The sequence below is a fragment of the Eublepharis macularius genome, chromosome 12 (assembly GCF_028583425.1).
Source record: "Eublepharis macularius isolate TG4126 chromosome 12, MPM_Emac_v1.0, whole genome shotgun sequence".
NCBI lineage: Eukaryota > Metazoa > Chordata > Lepidosauria > Squamata > Eublepharidae > Eublepharis > Eublepharis macularius.
The window spans coordinates 42,168,131-42,183,606 of record NC_072801.1 but is presented as its reverse complement, the minus strand read 5'-3'; the positions used below and the strand labels follow the sequence as shown (position 1 = coordinate 42,183,606).

The 15,476-nt window shown below is 39.7% G+C and overlaps 1 protein-coding gene across 1 annotated transcript in view; it reads right to left on the bottom strand.

Annotated features, from left to right (window-relative positions):
• NPEPPS (aminopeptidase puromycin sensitive) overlaps positions 1-15,476 on the bottom strand; it is a 100,445-nt gene that overhangs the window by 68,748 nt on the left and 16,221 nt on the right. The window lies entirely within an intron of this gene.

The window sequence follows — 15,476 nt, the reverse complement described above, 5'->3', positions numbered from 1 at the left end:
GTTTTGCATGCTAAAAATTAAGAAGAATTTGTTACCAATTATAAATCTGCGGTTGTGCGGAACACTGAAACCTTGAGGATATAGCTGGCGGTAGGACTAGAGAGCCAGTGTGCTGCATTGGTTAGAATGTTGGACTAGGATCTGGGAGATCCAGGTTTGAATCCCTGCTCTGACATGGAAGCTGTTGGGTGACAGCCTAATCTACCTCACAGAATTGTTGTGAGGGTAAAATGGAGAGGAGATAAATGTAAGCCACTTTGGGTCCCCATTGAGGAAAAAGACAGGTAAAAATGAACTAAAATTAAAAAATAAAAATGATGAAGTAGAGTAAGAGCCCTGATCTGTATAGTTCAGCTTCTTCATTTCTTACTCCATATGCTCATGCACATGTAGGGCTCTCTTAATTTGGGCCCTTGACTGTGATAAGGAGTTGAACTTGGGATTTCATACACTGAGACATGCATCCTTATGGCAGTCCATGGCCATTTCAGGAAATCTAGAACTGTGACTGAAATATATTGAAGATGGTCAGGTCTTTGCTTGGTTTATTTAATGCAATCGTCAGCAACTGACAGCTCCAGAGTCAAATCTAAAGGTTGCTGTCATCGCCTCTCCCAATTGCCTAACCTTAAGAAGCACTCCAAGGTATTTGTGGGAGGGGGAACTGTTGTTTGACTTGACATTTTCCCCATCTCCTTCTCCATGATTCTCGAGCAAAATTAATTGATGGCCATGAGTTATGGGGACTGGAGAAAAAAATAGATTCTTGTCCAGGACTTCAGATAAAGAGGTATCAGGGGTGAGTGTACGAGATGGTTGTGTTACTTGTAAACATTACACATTTTACAGCATTGGACTTAGAGCTAGGAGCTGTCTGGAATATTAAGGACTCTACAGGATTCTCTTTCCTCCCCCTTCCAGTCGCTGGGTACAAAAGCCTTACTTTCTTTCCCCTCCCATGGGGCTTCCAAATTTCTAGATAATGGGGAAGATGTTCTTCCTAGTTCCAAGGGAATCCAAGAGATTATAAAATTAATGGTGAGAATTCAATGATTTTAAAGAGTTGAGACTATTTAAAAACTGTAATATTCATGCTAGCCCAGATGGGATTGGCTGTAGCATTTAGCAGAAGTGTTTAGTGGTTGTAGACTTTCCAGTTCCCAGAGTAATATTTCAGAATATGGTTTAAAAGTAAGTGGCGTTCTGTAAAAGTCCCACCTTCACTTAATTGCTGGTAACCTCTTTCCCCAGAATTGTGGTCCAATGCTTTTCCTATATGTAACTTACCATTTTGATATTTGCCTCTGAAAACATCCCTGGCCAATAAAAACTCAATGATGTAGCACTAGAAAGATAGAAATAAGTTTGTAATCTGCTAGTAGGACATTGTCCTGTCAGTTCCCCTTTTGTCATCTGTCACTGGCAACATGTTCAAGATGGTTACGGTTCTGTTATGAGATCAACTGTGACATCGAGTGGGGTGGGGGACGGGGATGAAAGATGCCAGGGGAGAGGAAGAAGCTTTAGGAGGTGGTAAGCCTTTGTATTTCTGGCAATCCCTCCATTTTACTGAAGCCCCCTATGAGGCAATTGTCCAGGGCTAAAAGTATTCGTTCAGTCATAAGGACTTGATGAGCCCCACTGGACCAAACCTGTGGTCCATGTAGTCCAGCATCCTGTCTCGCACAGTGGCTGTCCAGTTACTCTGTAGGACCAACAACAGGACATAGAGGATGAGGCCTTACCCTGTTGTTGCCACTTGGCACTGTTGTTCAGAGATTTGCTGCCTCTGAATATGAAAGTTCCTTTTAGTCAACAGATCTAGTAGCCGCTGATAGACATACCCTTCCTGAACCTTTCTAATCCCTTTTTAAAGCCATCTATGCTTGTAACCATCACTACATCCTCTGGCAGCAATTTCTACTTTTTAATCACTCATTATGTAAGGAAGTATTTCCCAGTCTTGTTGGAGGGAATGTGAAGAACTGCCATCTATGAACTAAGTTTCTCCCATTTTCTTCCATTGCTATATAGTTTTCATGGGTACCTCCAAGTCACAAGTTTCCCTTTTATCATTAATAGAACCTGTATGGTGAGTGGGAAGCTGTGTTTGAATTGCACAGTCCAGCCCCCTACTTCTGTGACTGTCAGTGAAATCCTAAACAGAATTACTCTAGTCTAAGCTCATTGATTTCAGTAGACTTAGAATGGAGTAACTCTGCTTAGGCTTTCTCGGGTTACCGCCCATCTAATCTCATATGACAGGGGCACGTAAAACGGCGTCCAAAGATGACTGGAGTGGAGTATAGAACACATCACTGTAATCTAATCTAAGTGTTACCAGTGCATGCTCCATAGTGGCAGAATCTTTCCCACCTAGGAAAGGCCACAGCTGGGAGCCAAACTAAACATGAGAGTCAACATGTAGTGGCCACACGATTGCTGTCACCACAACTGGTGAACGATTGCTGTGCAGACCTCTCTCCCCCCCCCCATCTTTTAAGATGCCAAATCAACTGTGGTATGTGGGCACAGGCTCCTTGCAGCTGTTTCGGCACTTCAAAAGGTAGGAGGGAGCTCCATGCGGCCACTATGCATTCGCCTTCACATTTGATTTGGCACCAGATGAAACTAGTGAAAGGTACCTCAGCCACCAACACTGCTACCTGTTTATCCAACAGAAGGCCCAAGTCCAGCAGTACCCCCAAATAAGGAACCTGCTACTTTAGAGGAAGTGCAACCAGACCCAGAACAGGAGATATCTTATTACTTGGGCCAAGCCTTCTCTCCACCAGTAGAACCTCTGTTTTATCAGGATTAACTTTCAATTTGTTAACCCTCATCTACTCCAAGAGCCAGTTTGGTGTAGTGGTTAAGAGCGTGGGACTCTAATCTGGAGAGCTGGGTTTGATTCCCCACTCCTCCACTTGAAGCCAGCTGGGTGACCTTGGGCTAGTCACAGCTCTCTGGAGCTCTCTCAGCCCCACCCACCTCACAGGGTGTTTTGTTGTGGGGATAATAATGGCATACTTTGTAAACTGCTCTGAGTGGGCATTACGTTGTCCTGAAGGGCAGTATATAAATCAAATGTTGGTGGTGGTGATGTTCTCCTCCTCTTCCTCCTCCTCCTCCAGGCACCTGTTCATGATTTCCATGGTCTCCCTGGGATCTGCTGGAAGCAGCTGAATGCCACCTGTATATTGGTGGCAACTCAGCCCAAATCACCAGACAATCGTGGGACTGCACAGGAAGACCGCGGATGAACTTCAGTACCATCATACTCTGCAACCATGTGGTCCATCTACCTCAGCACAGCATCCAGCAATGAGCATCCAAATATCCCTGAGGCATACACAAACAAGATACAATGTCAATAAACATTCTCTAATGCTAGTTGTAGATTTTCTGGGCTGTATGGCCGTGGTCTTGGCATTATAGTTCCTGATATTTTGCCAGCAGCTGTGACTGGCATCTTCAGAGGTGTAGCACCGAAAGACAGAGATCTCTCAGTGTCAATGTCACACATTCTCTAATGCTGTTCTCTAACTATGTATACAATAGTATACAAGAAAGTCAGGCTTATAAAAGCCACAACTGCTTCTCCCATCCACCACCACTAGAAGGAACCAAGCCAATTCTGAACTGGAGTTATGAGAGGAGCAATTTCTTCTTCCGAAACTCACTTTAGATATAGCCTTTGAGTCCTCTCATAATTTTCCCATTTTTAGAATAGGGATTTTTCCTATTGTAAAGAAATCAATACATCCTTTCATAACTTTAGTTTTATGTTAAACACCACAGGTTTCTGCTCTTGGAGAAGGACAGGAAGGCTTGGGAAGATACTGCCTGCCTCTGTGCATCTACAGAGTGAGATTCCGAAATTTTCTGGCCCTCCCTTCCCACCTCTCTTCTCTTTGACCAAAAGGGAATTGATTAGAAAGTGACTCCAAATTCCAAAAAACAACAAAGAAAGGTATTGTTGCATTTTAGGGAGAAATTGGGTCAAGAGGAATTAAGATAATTTCTCTTAGCAACACAACTCTGAACATCAGTAGCATACAGCAAAACACTTGAGGTTTCATCCAAGTATGGCTGGGAGGTAGGCTAAAAGGAAGCCTGAACTTCAAGTGGAAGACAGCTGGGCTCCCAAGGCCATGCTTCCTGTAAACTGAATCTTCCCTCTACCCTAGAATGAAAGGCCCATGCAAGAATTCTCTAACTCTTATAGAAGTACTTCACTAACAAAGATCTGGTTTGCTTGCCGTGGGGAATGCTGCATGGTTCCAGCTACAATACCTATTCTTGTTATGCCACAGGATGTCGCACCTCACAATTTGAAAATCATTAGAGTCTACTCAGAGGGGAAATTAGACTAGCTGAAAAATTCTACTTCTCCTTACACACTCATTTCCTTAATCTAATCCTCCCTAGAGTAGTAAACCAGTGTCTGTACTCAAAGTAAGATTTCCAGAAAGTTTGAAGCCAAGGAAAACACGTTTTGCTGGAAAATTCAAAAATCTAGAGAAAATTGAAATATGTGATGCTTTCTTATTAAATCTAAACTGATTGTTTTAACAATACATTATTTACAACAGTTACTATAGAAAATTATGGTTTTGCATATGTATAGAATTTAAAATACATTCTTATTTTGAAGCAAAATTGTAAATATACCCATTACTCAGAAGAACACTGTGAACGGCTGCATCCTATGCTACTTTAGCATATGTATCTTATTTCTGGACACCTGACTGGTAGAATTTTTTTTAAAAAATTGTAGAAAACTAAAGTAATGTGGACAGCAACAGTCTCAGAATCACGATAGGATTAGTAGTGTATCTCGATATCAAATTAACATTAATTATGGACAAAATTAATAATGTATTGTCGAAGGCTTTCACGGCCGGAGAACGATGGTTGTTGGGGGTTTTCCAGGCAGTATTGCCGTGGTCTTGGCATTGTAGTTCCTGACGTTTCGCCAGCAGCTGTGGCTGGCATCTTCAGAGGTGTAGCACCAAAAGACAGAGATCTCTCAGTGTCTCAGACACTGAGAGATCTCTGTCTTTTGGTGCTACACCTCTGAAGATGCCAGCCACAGCTGCTGGCGAAACGTCAGGAACTACAATGCCAAGACCACGGCAATACAGCCCGGAAAACCCCCAACAACCATCAAAATTAATAATACTTAATCCTCATGTCCTTGAAAATATATTGTTTATTTTTTTATAGTCCACGTTGTTCACTCAGACTCAAGGCCAATTACACAGTGTATGTCAGTATGGTCACAACCTCACACAAGAATTATCTGAAGTTTCATCTACTTAGATGATATCCTATTGTTACACAAGGCTGTATTGCAAAATCCAGGGAAGAATTGACTGACTACTTTAGAATAAATACCACAAATGATGCTAATCCCATAACAATTTGGGAAGCAAGTAAAGGCTACGTAAGAGGAACACTGACGGCAATAGCGTCCAAAAAGAAGAATAGTAAGTTTGAAGTAAAACACAATCGAACTCAAAAAACTGAAAAAAACATCGGAACAAGACCACAAAAGAATAAGGGAATAAACGAAAATGGGAAGAAATTAAGCAACTAAAAAACCAATTGGATTTATTGGAGACAGAAGATATTCAGAAAAAACTGAAATATCTAAAGCAAAGACATTTTGAAGCTGCAGGTAAGCCTGGAAGATATTTGACGTGTTGTCTGAGTAAAGAGACAGAGAAAAGAAGGATACTGAGAATCAGGGAAGTCAATCAAGTAATTCATAGAGAGCAGGAAATAAAGGATAAATTAGAGCTCTAATCTTTACAAAGAAGAATCAGCAAAAGAAGAAGAGATGGAGAAATCTCTACAAGAAACACTAATTAAGGAATTCATGACCGAGCACAGAATTATCTTAAATCAAACAATAATGATACAAGAGATAAATTCTGCAATCAAAATGATCAAGACTGCAAAAGCCCCAGGTCCAGACAGATTCACGACTGCTTATTTGAGGATATATTGGCTATACTTTTGCAAAAAATGATGAACGAGATACAAAACAAGAAAATCTTGTCACCAACGTGGCAAGAAGCAAATATAACTTTAATACATAAAGAGGGAAATGACCAACTAATACCACAATCATATAGACCTCTCTCTTTACTGAACACGGATTACAAGATATTTACAACAATAATGGCTCAAAGACTGAGAAGTTGCATTGCAGAGGTAATTCATGAAGACCAAACAGGCTTCGTCTCGAAGAGGTATACGAAATATAACATCAGATATCTCCTCAGTGCAATCGAATATTCAAGAAGAAAAGGCAAAAAAACTGCATTTATGTTTCTGGATGCTGAAAAGGCGTTTGACAATGTTTCTTGGAAGTTTCTTATGAAAGCACTGCAAAGAATGAATTGTGGGAATGAGTTTCTGAATTGGATTCAAAGTATTTATACCAAACAACAAGCTGCAATCTTAGTGAATGGTCCATTTATGAAGAAGATTGAAATAACAAAAGGAACATGTCACGGACGCCCAATCTCACCTCTATTGTTTATTACTGAGCTCAAAATTATGGCAGTGAGAATCATACAAGATTCCAGAATTGCTGGAATAAAGGAGAGGAAAGAGAGATATAAGATGAAAAGCAACACAGACGATGTGGTTATATCAGTGACAAATCCACTTATCTCCCTGATTTATGTAATGGAACAAATATTAAGATTTGAGCAGCATTCTGGATACAAACTGAGTAAGAAGAAAACAAAGATAATGTTACTCTCGACAACGAAAGAGGAATGGGAAAGTATCAGAAACATAACAGACTGTGCTATTACTACGAAGCCGATAAAATATTTAAGGATAAATGTATCATCACGAAACGAGAATCTTTATAAAGATAATTATCAAAAAGTTTGAACAGGAATTATTGAAGATTTGCAAAGATGGGAAAAATTAAATATTTCATGGCTAGGAAGAATTTCAGCTGTTAAAATGAATATCTTACTCAAATTGAATTTTTTATTTCAAATGATTTCAATTTATAAAGAACAAAAGATTTTCAACAAGTGGCAGAAAGTAATAAATGACTTCATATGGAAAGGAAAGAAACCAAGGATAAGATTCAAAGTACTACAAGATGATAAAAACTGAGGGGGATTGGCTGTACCAAATATCAAATTGTATCATCAAGCAGCAGCATTAGTTTGGATAACAGACTGGATTACAAATCCAAGTAGTAGACATATTAAATTGGAGACAGTGGATGCCAAAGAAGGCATCTATTTATGGACAAAGAAATCATGGAAATACATTAACTAACAGGATGGGACCCATATTATAAAGAATGGACTGCTTAAAATATGGTTCCAATGTAGAAACAGCCCGAGTCTACCAATCTCCCCACTGATGTTGCCAATTAACACCTATGACATAGCTGCAAGAAACAGAACTAATCAATTTAGTTATAATCTATGATGGATAAAGAAGGAAACACAAAAACCTGGCAAGAAATCCAAGCTCAAGGTAAAATTATTCCATGGCTGATATATCACCAAATAGTATCAAAACTAAAGGAACAAATTCTCAAAGACGGTGGGCAGGCTGAGAGAAAAAACGTAATATAAACTATTAATATCTGGAGATCTGAGGCATCTCTTGGGGAAGATTTATAAAATATTACTGCAATACCATACAGAAACGGAGCAAGTAAAAACTTGTATGATAAAATGGATGCAAAATTTCGGAGAAACTAGCCCGATGGACTTATGGGAAAATTTATGGACTAAGGACATAAAATTTACAGACTGACAGTTATTGAGAGAATTAGTATAAAATGTTTTTAGATGGTATACTACTCCCAAAGGCATTGCAAGTAAGGGTTACAGTGGACATTGTTGGAAATGTCCGATCATGGATGTAACATTTTATCATATGTGGTGGACTTGCAAGGAAATACAAAAATACTGGATAAAGATACATGAAGAGATGCAAAAGATTCTTAAACTTAGATTCGAGTTAAACCCAAAAAATATGCTCCTAAATATACTACCAATTAATGTTAGAAAAGAACAGGGAGATCTTTTTTGTTACATGGCGACAGCAGCAGGAGTATTATTTGCAGCAAAATGGAAAACAGATACCTGTCCTGATGTGTGGAGATTAGAGATGGACACAAACCAAAATACGAACCAAAATTCAGGCCGAACCAGTCCTTCCTTATAAGCAAAAAAAAGAGTTCTGTGGCATTTCAAAGACTAAGATTTACTGGGGCATCATTATTAATTGCTGAATTAAAATCTAACACTAGATTTAATTGTATTAACCAGGGCTTAAGATGACAGGATTATGGCTGCTGCAAATGGTCCTTATCGTGTACTTTTGAATTTTGCACAGAAAGGTCACAAACTGAACCTTGCACATTCCATGGCCTTTTAACCCGTCTGTTCACAATTTTCTCCCTCTATTATATGTGCCTCTATATCTGCTGCCTGAAGATTCACTACATGCATCCAATGACAATCTTCAGTCATGAAAAGTTAAACTACAGCAGATCTAAGGGGCACAAATAATCTTTTTAGCTTGGCTACAACAGATCCATGTGGCTAGGACTCTGGGATATATATCTGGGGTTAATTACTTGATTTGTGCCAAGACCACATTGGGGCTTAGTCTAAAAAGTTTGTTTTCAGCACTAAGGCTGTGTTCTGGAAGGAAATACCTCTGGGCATGCATGGAAACTTTCCCTCAACGCTGAATAACTGGGGGAGGGGACAGGCATAGAGGTATCTTCCACTTGGCCAAACAGCCAGCTCACAATATGAGCAGAAAATAGAAACAGGAGCTACAATAAGACAGAACTTGATCCAGACAATATCCCAGTTGTAATGGAGCTAGGGGTGTCTGCTTCAGTATATCCGGTCCAAAAATATACCCCCAAAAACCTTAATGGTATTTTTCAAGTACATTCAGGAACCTCAATCATACTCAGGATTCTCGGATATGCCAGTATTCCATTCCTAAATATTCCCAGAAATATGCTGCAGCTTGTTTTTTCCCCTTGGCAGGTTTCCTGGTCAACAAGCAAATGGGATCACAGGTTAGGGGAAGTTTTAACTGTGTGATCAATCAGGGAATTATCTCATATATAGTTGGGGTATTACTCTGTGTGTGTGCGCGCGCGCCTTGGTACTTACTTGCCAGGTTGATATTCTGTGTTTTGGCACTAGTTCTGTTGGGCCTGTCACATTGGCCCTGGGTTGTGTCTAACTGTGACACTGGTTTTTTGGGCCCTGCAACAGTACCCCTGGCTTCAGTTGGTTCTGCTGGAACTGTTGGATTGGCATTGGTTTTGCTGGGATTCTCATAACACATTGGTTTGGGCTTCTTCCTGGCTTCTGTGAATGACACTGGGTTTTTGGGGCTTGCAACAGTGCCCCAGGCTTCAGTTGGTTCTGCTGGTATTCTCTGGTTCAGCATAAGTTCTGCTGGACTTTGTTGGTTCTTTTTGCCTTGGGAGGCTTTGGACCTGCATGGTTGCTCTTGTGTGTTCTTGGAGAAAGCACTGGATTCCACCACATACACACCCCCTGGAAACAATGAAGAGTAGCCAGGAAACCTTGTTCGGGGGCCCATAGAACTGGACATATTGACCCCATCTACTTGAAACCCAGTAGTTCTTCAATGGACAGGCAGCCCCCACTCTGCTGCAATTTTTGAGATATCTGCATGAAAAATAGCCCCCCCAGATGGAAAGATTCTTCCATAGGGAATCATGGAGCCAAATAATATCAGAATCCCTTCAGAATCCCCTCAAACTACAAATCCAAAACCAGTATGAGGACCCAAATATATGGACTGTTAATATTTATGGCCTTCCCCCCAAATCTGAAAAATAATGATTTTTTTCAGATGCATATTCCTAACAAAACCTCCAGCAGCCACTCACTTTGCTTTTAAAGCCAGCCCAAGATGAATATCAGGATCTGCATCCCAAGCTGCTTTTGGGATGGAGTGGGTCATGGATATAAGCCTGGGATTCCCAACAATGTGTTTCCGGGTTCTTTTTTATCTCGTAATGATCTATATTTTTGCCCTCAATACCATTAAATGTGTATCTAAATCCTGATTTTCACTGGACACACAGGCTACATTAAAATGGGTCGATTACTAGTCTGAAAATACTGGAACTTTTAAAATATATGCAGAGAAGTTAGCCGTGTTAGTCTGTGGTAGCAAAATCAAAAAGAGTCCAGTAGCACCTTTAAGACTAACCAATTTTATTTTAGCATAAGCTTTCGAGAATCAAGTTCTCTTTGTCAGATGCCTGATACAGAGTCTCTGTATCAGGCATCTGACGAAGAGAACTTGATTCTTGAAAGCTTATGCTAAAATAAAATTGGTTAGTCTTAAAGGTGCTACTGGACTCTTTTTGATTTTAAAATATATAGATGTAATCTTTCCCCTAGTTTAAATCTCTCTCATTTTGCCCTTATATATAGCCTGAAGTGAGCAATGCTTATAAATCTACAGATAGAGAACCAGCCTGCTCAAGAACAAGGCTGTGAAAATATCTTGGATTCCCAGGAACCAAAAATGTCTAATTTTTTTTCCAGTCATATCCAATGCCATTGGCTAGACCTATAATGAGCAGAGATTTGAACCACATCTCTCAACAACAGAAACACAAAAATCAGTCTTTTGGATCTTTCTGAAAGATACAACATGCCTACACCAAAAGAAAAATTCACACAGCAGCCTCAAGAAGCTCTGTGCTGAGGCCTGACTTGCACAAAACAGGTGCAATTCTAAAAAAGTGATACTTAAAGCTCTGTGCATACCAGCTATCATAGCAAAAATACAAAATGTCTAGAACACAGGCAAGCAGACACCTGACTGGACAAATATTCTGGTATGTTAGAGGCATGGCGTATATCTGGTCCTGCCATTCAAATTGGGAATTTTATACCAGACAGAGGAAAGCAACCAGCAGAAGACCTAGACAGTCACCTAACCTCAGCTTGGACATTTTAATAATCCATGATTTCTGCTCTCAATGCTTATGCCTGAGGGACTCCAAAAATGTACACATTTCAGCAGGTAGCAGGGCCAGTACAAAAGAACATATCTCCTATTGTGGGATGAATGGCCGACATTTGAGGTTTTAGATATCCTCTTCTTGTCACCAGCAAATTTGCAACAACTTCTGTCCACAAGCAAGAGATAGCTATTTAATATTTCTCACCTTATACACAGAGAGGATAAAATTCCCAGTTTCTTCTACAGGCCTTCTAAAAAGCATCACGGCAATCAGGAATCAAATGTAACATTAAGGAGTTGCCATATACATATACACACACAAATATACATACATATATCTACAAATATACAAATATATATATTTGGTATTCCCTCAATGATCCCCTCATTTGTGTTCAATGTTTTAATTGCTTTGAATGCTTTAATTGTTGTGTTTATATCTCTGTATATTTTTCAGCTCTGATTTTAACTATTTTAACAAAGTGTTGTTATTTTGTTTGAAATGTGATTATATGTTTTAATTTATTAGCAGCCTTGGTGGCCCAGATGAAGGCAGAAATATAGGACATAAACTCTGCTAAATAAATATATAAACAATATAACCCAGCTACATACTAAATTTGCCTTGTTTGAAATGCTGTTCTTATGCCCTAATTTTTTACTTGTTATGAGCTTTTGGCCTCCTCAGACCCACCCAAGACCTCATCCAGGTTGAGCCCTTCCTCCAGTCAATACAGACCCATGCATTTTCAGCAACAGCTCCAGAATTATGGAACATTCTAACCAGAGAGGAGTAATGAGCCCCTATGCTGTCTGCCCTCTGTAAGAAATGCAAGCACATTCTTTTCAGGCAAGTATTGCTGTAGTTAATGTCTTAAGGAGGGTATTATGCTGAAGGGAAGGCGTACAGCTCTGTTTTTCTTGCTTATTTTAATTGTTTTACCTGCATTATTGTAAGCTTCTGTGATTGGTGCAAAAGGCAGCATATGAAGATTTCAGTAAATAAATAGGAGGCATTTAATGATAATGATGTGTATTGGGGAAGGGCAAAAGATTAAAGGTTAACATCTACTGATCTAACATGTGAGGCGTACCACAGACACATTGAGAAGTCAGCCTGCTATGACTTCAGTAAAAGGGAAACTGCCACAGTCTGAACACAAAAAACATTTTGTCCTCTGAATCCATTCAGCAGAGAGAAACGGGGAGGGTGCCTTGTTCTGGGGGAGGAACAGCTACGAGCACTATGAACAATATGATTAAACAAGCAGATGTTACAAATTTCTCAGTGCAGCAACTTCTCTGAAGTTACCCAATATATCATAAGGCCAAAGTTCAAGCCTGCCTCAGTCTAGAGCTTCTCGGTTACATCATTTGCAAATTTTGAACTTTCCCACCCTCTTAGACAGATTTAGTTTGCCACTTGTTAGGGTGATTAACTTGGCAGAACCACTACTCAAGCCACCTTAAGACAGGCAGATGTGCAGGCAGGCATTTCATACTTCTCACATACTCCTATTCCTCACGTAACCGCTTCCGTTAATTTTACCACCACTACATTCAAGCAGGTTCTCTTTCCAGAATAACTTCTACACTTTTTTTGTCTCTATCATTCTAAATTGAACTAAGGTCTTCTCTTCATTAAAAAAAATACTAAACTATGAATGCCTCTGTAATGATTTCAAGTAAATGTGTGCATGTGTCTTTAAATGCTTGGTGAGACAGGTAAAGAGTGGGGGTGAAAGAGAGGGATCAGTGAGCGATATGATTGGTTGATGACTAAGAGTGTGGGCGGAGTGAATGGAGTTTTAGACAGACAGTGCAGGAGGAAAAATGAGCAGTCAGAAGAAAGCAGGCTAGCTGTGTGCTGCCTGAGTATATTGAAGTATTTATGAGAGAAATAGAACTTGTGTGGAACCTGAACTGAGCATGATTGTGAAAGGACACTCAGTCAGAGAAAGAGAGGCCAGCTGTGTGCTGCCTGAGGAGTTTTAAGCATTTCTGTGAGACAAATACTGAGTTAGAGAAAGAGGCTAACTGTGTGTGAAGCCTTAGAAGAGATCTGTGTAAATGAGTTTATAGGAAGTAACTTTAAGAACCAAGAACTACGTTTATGAAACCAAGACGCTTCTTGACTAAATAAAAGTTTATTTTGTTTTGTTATATCCCAGAGTAGCTGTCATTGCTATATCCCATTCTTATCCTCAGGGCCACATAGAACCACGAAGGAGCCTGACGCTTAGGAACGTTACCAAAGGGGAAACTTAAAATATTTTGGAATAATATATTCCTGGTGGCAGCAAACTACCCATAGTTATGACCCAGGGTCATAACAGCCTCAAAGCATGGTGTCTTACTCTACAGTTTGTGGAGCTGTGGTTTTGGATAGCAGGACCTTCATTTAACTACGTGTTTTAAGAAAAAATGCTAAATGAAGGACAGCAGAATTTAAGAAGTTATTTTTGCATATGGTGTAATTTTATTCTAGGCCTGATGAAGAGTTCTGAAAGCTGAAAGTTTGTATACTGTTATACGTCATTTGGATTGGTCCAAATAAGAGGTATTACATGGCTGGTGTTCTGGACTTTTTGGAATTTAATTTTGGACTAAACTATAAACTACTTACAAGATACCTGACTTGAGGCAATCAAGACAGTTATGTGACATTGAGAGGCAAATGGAATTAGCCAAAAGAGCCTAAATTTGAAAATGCAACACAAAGTAATGACTACATAATTTGGTTTCAACTGACAATGCCTTGCAACACCATGACTTTCAAGTGAGCACCATGACTTTCATGAACACCATGACTTTCAAGTGATATCTACCACTCTTCAGTCCGGAAAGGGACTTGAGTCATGCTGGTTAAAGTAGGACATTAAAGACTCGTGGAGTGAATTGTTGCTATGGAGATTGTTTTCTTACCTCTTGCTTTTATCCTGGCCTGCAGTAACCTGAACCCTAATTCTTTTTTGCCTGTCAGCAAATCCACCATAGCAGGCATGAGGTCTTAACACCATGAACTAAGAATCTGCTTTTCCTTACTTTTTAAATCTTGCAACATCTGGCCTGAAAAGTGTTCCAGAGACCTCAAAAGCTTGCACACTACTGTGTGTCATTGGGTTGGTCCTAGTAAACAGATTAGCTGGATTGCATTCTTGTCTTTTTGAAGCTTGAGAAGTCAGGGTTGAAACAGATCCATTATTAAATTAGCTTCTTGAACTTTTTTATTTTTTCTATCAGGTTCACTAGCTTAAGACCTTAATAATTCTCAACTTTAACCTCTAGAGAATTGACTTTAATTAGAACAAACAAATGCGGCCCACTCATTTGACACAGGCATGACTTTCTCTCTTCCTTTAGAACCCCACAACCTCTTTGGATGTCTGAAGCTAGTTCCTGAAAGCATAGCTTCACTAAGTGAATCTCAACACAATTTGCACAAAATCCACTGAAGCAAATCTGAAACCCACAAAAGCCAATTATTTGCTTGATACACTCCATGCAACATCTAACCACTTCCCATTAGACATTCCTTACTTTAACTTCTACAGGGAATAAGCATCCCAAAAAGATGGTCCAACAAACTTTATTGTGGTTACAAAAATTTAACAACCAGGAACCTCTTCCTTCTACTGTACTATAACATATGATCAGGTCTGCTGACATGAAAGAATCCAAGAATCTTCCATCACAGCCGCAGGACCAGCAAGTTCAAAGTGACAGACAGGCCACTGAATCCAACCTTTAAGGCAGGCTTTATATCCATTTGCCAGTACCACTCCATGCACAGGTCAGCTGATGCAACCTGAATTACACTGTGTCACAGAGTACATATTCCATAAGTAGAGGCTTTCAGAGTTCCAGATGATTCATACTAGCAAACTAAGTCACATATTCCAGAGAAATACAGGTCACCGCCATTGCCTCCCTGATCCCAAATTTGGCAACCAGTCAGATGGCAAGCACAATCAACAAGTCCACCCTCTGAGCCATCTCAAGGGCATGTTAATTGGGCAGACCTGCAAGCTTGTGACCCACTAAGCCAAACAGCTCATTAGCTAAGCATGGAGGCCTGCCAGATGTTTGCAATGCCATTTTACCATCCTAAGCAAGAAGCTGAAACAAGAGGTTCAAGTCTCTAATAGTTATCCATACAAAGCCATGAAGGCAATGTCCAGATTGGCAGTTGTAGGCTTAGCATAAGGTACTCAACATTCCAAACCACTTTCGGAATAGCTCTGGAAATGAAACCCTCACTCTTTATTCAAGGGGTCCTCTTTTGAAAATTAGGGCATGTGTGTCTTTTCACTATACACCAGTTATCCTATCATCTAAACTTCCACATTTTCACTTTTTAAAAGCAATGCCTCAAAACATTTTTTCATAAACCGGGTATTAAATTTTAATTGTGTAAAATGTAGTAGACTATCTTTCAAGCC